The 5,908-nt window shown below is 41.1% G+C and overlaps 1 long non-coding RNA gene across 2 annotated transcripts; it reads left to right on the forward strand.

Annotated features, from left to right (window-relative positions):
* The first annotated feature begins 235 nt into the window (after positions 1 to 235).
* On the forward strand, positions 236 to 1,746 carry LOC126876420 (uncharacterized). 2 transcript variants are annotated; one of them, XR_007694183.1, is made up of 3 exons: positions 236 to 324; positions 860 to 902; positions 985 to 1,746. It is a non-coding gene; the product is annotated as an uncharacterized LOC126876420 (long non-coding RNA). The 2 variants fall into 2 exon arrangements; XR_007694184.1 differs by lacking the exon at positions 236 to 324 and adding an exon at positions 613 to 717.
* Positions 1,747 to 5,908: the final 4,162 nt, after the last annotated feature.

Consider the following 5,908-nt stretch of genomic DNA (forward strand, 5'->3'; position numbering starts at 1 on the left):
GGGAGTCTATTTTGGTAATGTAGGTGCGAAGAACCATAAGGCACAAGGATATACAAGAGTAATAAATACCACATCGAAAGATTACGAATTTATCACACCTACAATAGTAATTAAAGAATTTGAGAACCTCGCCTCGCCGCCTGAAGTTCCGTCTTCTTGATTATCTCACCTTTTTTTGGACACACGGAGTCTGCTGAAGTTTCGTCTTCTTGATTATCTTGTTTAAGCTATTTTTAATTTTCCACATCCTTGAGACACGTAGATGCTGCTGAAGTTTCGTCTTCTTAATTTCTCATGTTTCGTTTGGTGTTAGTGACATACGAGGTGCGTGATAAAATGTAGATATTGTAGTAGCTCGTATTTTGTTGATGTTTCGTCTGCGATGCTTCCCAGGCCTTCCCTACTGATGCCAGTGGAACGTGCCAGGCGCGTGGCAGCTTTGTCCTTGCTGAGGTTGCATTTGTGATGTATTTGGTAATTTCCTTGCTCATGTCAATGAAACGTACAAGGCGTGTGGCAACTTAGTGTTAGTCGAGTCTTTGCACGTGTAACACGCTCTATTTCCTATGTTCCCCAAGAATTATTAAAATTCCAATGGCAAGTTTTTGATACGTCATTCCATAGGAGATGGCGCCAAGTGGTAGTTTGTAATAATTGTTAATTTGCTTGGCGAGTTTGTTCTGCTTGGCGAGTTTGATTTGCTTGGCGAGTTTTTAGGTTAGTTTTTCCTTTTAGGTAATAATATGCATTAATTCATAGTAATAAGTGATTTTGATAGTGTTTGATTATTCGATATTTTGTATGATTGGTAGTGTCGATTTTGTTTATTGCATTTTCATGTTTTCCCTTATGAATACAGGTTATGTTGGATCATGGATACTGATATGTCTGAAGCTGTAGAAGTATGTATTATTTTAATTTGTTTTGACTTCATCCTGTTTCGCATTGTTGTTCGTTTTCTTAAACTTGTGTGTTTTATTTTAGTGTGAGAAGAAGAAAAAAAGTCGTAGGCCGTTCAAACCTCCTCCGAAACGTTCTAGGAAACGTGGTCGTCGTGGCGGCGCAAAAGCTCGTGGGCAGAGGTTAAGGAGGCTGGAGGGATCGTCTTCCACAGAGGGTAGCAATAGTGTGGCTCCAGCCCCATCGTCGAGTCTCGGTGATCCTTTTGGTTATTGATCTAACCTTCTCCGATGAGGACACCCTTCAGTTGCCGCCAAGTTCTCCTTCGATCGAAGTGGTTGATACAGATGCCTGTGCCAAGGTTCGTTTTTGGGAGGAGATCCCTGATCAAGTGTTGGAGGCTTACCTACGCCACCATTCCTCAGGTCAGGCGGGTACTTGTCCGGACGTACTCTCATGGTGTTTAAATAGGTTTCGTGAGATGTATCCGGATGCTCCGTGTGTGGATTTTGACTTTACTTGGTAACAGTGCCTTATTTGTTCATGTGTGTATATATGCCTAAATGTGTTCCCAGCGGGTGTTATTTTATTGGAGTGATTTTGTCTATATTCTTATATTTTATTTAATAAGATATGTTTTGTTTTCTGCGTTGAAAACACCGTAATCACTGGTTGATACAGCGAACAATTGTGAACGAAATAGATCGAAAGTTGATAGAGTTGTTTTATTCCAGACAATTCATTAAATCTTGAGCAAGAACGATTATTTCAATTTTGAAACTATACTCTCTGTGAACAATCTGGATGACATAGTGATTTATTCAAGATCTCCTCACGAACACGAAATTAAATCTAACGAGTTAATGGAAATACTAATGGAAGCCAAATTGCGATTGCAACCCGATAAATGCGAATTCCTACGACACGAAGTTATTTGGGACACATAATCAGTGAAGATGGTGTAAAACCCGATCCACAGAAGATCGAAGCCGTATCGAAATTTCCACGACCAAAGAAAGCAAAAAATATCAAACAGTTTTTGCGACTAGCGGGATACTACCGAAGATTTATACCTAATTTTTCCAAAATTGCAAAACCATTAACACAACTATTGAACAAAGACATCCCCTTTAAATGGTCGGAGAATCAAGAAAATGCATTCAACAATTTAAAAACAGCGCTAATGGCAAAACCTATTCTGCAATGTCCGAATCTTTCCAAACCCTTTAACTTTACGACAGACGCTTCAGGTTATGCAATAAGCGGTGTAAATAGGATAATCAAGAAGACGAAACTTCAGCAGAAGATAAGCAGCACCCGCGTTTCCTCAGGTAAAAGGGAATATGAGAAATTAAGATACAGCGTAAACAAGACAACCAAAAAAAACGAAACCTCAGCTTAAGCTAGCAATTACGATATTCACATTTTGTCACAAGTTAGTTACCATTTGGTCAATTGAAGCGTTTACACCTCCACTCTGTCAGTCTGTCTCAATTGAAATCTATAAGTATTAACTACAGTTTGTCTTAATCGGAATCAAGTTAGTAGAAATTTATAAGTATTAACAAGAGCTACCATCTTTCGATAGAAGTGTTTACACCGTCACTCTGCCAGTTATCTCTCGAATAATTGTTTCAAACGAAATTTATAAGTGTTAACTACGAAGGTTGCCCAAGCGAAATAAGTGCCAAAGTTCGATTAACCGCCGAATTGTATAATAGAACGCGATTGACTCCGCATACATTTAAGGTGAGAATTTTAAAGTTCGTATATTCTCTGCTCTGATAACTTCGCAGTTGTACGATATTTGAAATCGGAATAGAAGTATCCGTCGGCAGTTGCAATCAACGAACAAGAATATCAAGCACACGATTAACGCGGATTTTGCCCAACACATTTTGGATTCACAACGACCGTTCTCTGCATTAACTAGTGATCTGACGCAGCCGAAACGTTGTGCTAATTACGGTGTTTTCAATCATAGAAAACACCTATGGTCTCCGTGTTTCTCTTCCCATTATTAGCACATATTGGGCGAGAGGGACGAAGATCTGCTTCGCGCGGCCTCCTCGGGGGCGATGGCCTCCCCTAGCGACAAATTAATCGGTTAGGGAAATTTGCATTGTTGGCTCGATCAAGAGGATCGGAGTGCAAGGAGTGTACTGTTAGTAATTCATGAGAGACCCCGGGAACACTTCTGTCAAACGTCAGGATGACCACCGTGGAGTTTTAGTCGGTAAGAGACCGACGCTGCTCTGCTGCTACCGCAGAGGTGGAGTGTCCACGAGTATTTCTCCACGTACAAAAAAAAAAAAAAAAAAAAAAAAAGAAAACAAGCGGAGTGCACTGAGTGCGTCGTCGTCCCACGACATCCCGACATAAAAATCATGCCGAATTCTCCAGAATGTGTTTTAGGCAGTGCAAATTTATTCATTGGAAATGACTCTTTTAATGAGTATCTGGTGAGAGAACCGAATAGGTATCATTATTAAGTTATAGATAAATACAAAATTACATCAAAAACAAAGAAATGAACAGAAATAAAGAAATTTTTAGGCCTACCAGTTCTAACGAGACCAGTAAAAATGAATGCTCTCTACGACTATTGGTCAACTGATCCATGTATGGAAACTCCATTCTTCTCGCAAGTAATAAGCAGAAACAGATTTTTACAAATAACGCAGAGTTGGAATTTTTGCAACAATTCGACGACGAAATATCATCGTGTTCTTCCTCTTCGACCGTTGTGAACGCTCTCGGCAAGCGATCATACCGGAAGATTACTGGGTCAAGGTTGGCCTCATGGAGGGCGAAAGCGTCCAGCGCTGAACTCCAACGGCGCACGTGGTCACTGTCACGACCGGCATACTTCAAATCCGACGGACTGACGATAGAGATAAAGATGTGGCGGCACTCGGCGACAATGTATATCGCTGAAGTGCCTAATGAACCATCAACATCCCAACGGTCCTTCCACCGAAGGTTCTAGAAGAAAGAGCACGTGGCAACGATCGCGGACGCCTAGCAAATGCATGGACGGTGGGGATATTGAGGGATGACAAAAGAAAGTAATCGGATCCGATCGAAAGTAAAATCATAAGAGTCAGTCTTAGAAAGTCACGCCTAGAGTTCGGAGGTAGATTGTAAAGTGTATTGATGTTAGAAAAAAAATAAAGTTTTCTTTTTTTATTTTTCACCTCAAATTCCTTTTTTATTTTGTTATTTTACGTGACATCACCACCACCTCCGCCGTCGCCTCAACAATGGCCGATCTCTGCCGTCTCTGCATCCGCGACGGTGCCGTTGGCGGCGACGACGCGCGGAAAGAGGATATAAAGATGGAATCGGATGAAAGAGAAGGGACCGAGAAGGACAGCTAACCGATTCACGGACATGAACACGCGGACAGCGCATATCTGCGGAGGAGGGTGCGCTTTCTGGAGAGTGAGGTCAGTCGTCGCCAGAAGACGGTGGAACGGCTGACCAAGGAATGTGTACTAAGAGGGCAGTAACAGAAGGAAGTGTAGCGACACTCGACAGCAAACTTTCCAGCGGTTTCTGTCCCGTGGCTCGTTACACAAAGACCCTATACAAGACAAGTGATTGCCAGATACTGATACATTCTTACAGAATATTTTCAGTTAACCTAAGGGCCCGCTACAAATCTTAGGATTTTGTTAATTAAGGTCCTTCAAACGGACAAACAGTCTTTATCCCAATAGTCCCTAAATCTACCACCTACTACGGGAAGATACGGGAAATCTGCTTTTCTCACGTACGACGCTTCCTACTAGCATCTTTCTCTCAAGGATGGTTAGTATCCTTTTCCAACCACCAACTCAAAATTTAGCCAATTAACAACGACGTCCACTTCCCTCACTTTCCGAACCAACGCTTTCCTAAACGAATCCGATGATCTCGTATCCTTAGACACACCCCATCATAGTTTTTCCTATCCAGCATCATCGTGACGGAAAGTCAGTCGCGAGACGCCTGTCCGAATTGATAGTTGATAGTTGGCAGCAATCACTGATCCGAGTTGCTCGACATCTCAGGCAATCATCGTCCGAACTCGTAGCGCATATCGAATCGTATCTACCCGAATCTACCCGAGTTCGAACTTGTAATCGCGAACCGCGAACCGCGAACCGCGAACCGAAATTAATAACCGCGAGTTTTACGTCAAGTATACTCACCGAATATATTTTGTTAATAAATATTTATTGTTAAACATATTCGAGTGTTCCTTCAATACCTATCACGCCCATCACCTCAGAAGTAACGACGGTGAAGGGCAAGCGGTGGGGATCACCACTACGAGGGGACGAAAGGAGATGCTCCCGGGGCCCCAACGGGAATGATTATGGGCCATAGAATAAGAATACATATAAAAAATTTCCTGCAAAAAGTGATAATTTCGTGGATAGAAGATTGTGGATCAAAGGAAAACGACGAAGAAATATCTAGTACAGCAAACACTTATGAGCTGACAAGCAGATCATCCAGACTAGATCACCCACAAAGACTATCAAATTTCGGAAAACATAAACTTATAAACATAGTGTCTAGTCGTCGGAGTAAAAAAGCCCCAAAACCCCAATGTAGAATTTGCACAATTAAAAAAGAAAAGAAGTAGAACATGTTTTGTCTGTAAATTTTGCATTGCAATGTTCCATTACACAGAAGCGATTGTTTTGGACGATATCACACTTTTAAAAAAATATTAAATTATTATTTGCTTGAGGAAAATCATTGTATGGATTATGGAATATTATATAAATATTAATCTAAAAACGATTCTAATAGATCAAATAAATATCAATATAAATATTATAAGTAATTTCGCCAAATTTGAGTTAACATTTCTATAGGTATGAGAAAAAGCGCGTATATTCCCGCGCGATATCCTAGAGTCTAAACAGAGCTAGAGTCTAAACTGGCTTCAACGATGTATCTGCGACCGAGTGAGAGGTAGACAGTACATAGGATTTTCAACCGCTACTGGTCG

This window comes from Bombus huntii, unplaced genomic scaffold, assembly GCF_024542735.1.
Source record: "Bombus huntii isolate Logan2020A unplaced genomic scaffold, iyBomHunt1.1 ctg00000074.1, whole genome shotgun sequence".
Taxonomy (NCBI): domain Eukaryota; kingdom Metazoa; phylum Arthropoda; class Insecta; order Hymenoptera; family Apidae; genus Bombus; species Bombus huntii.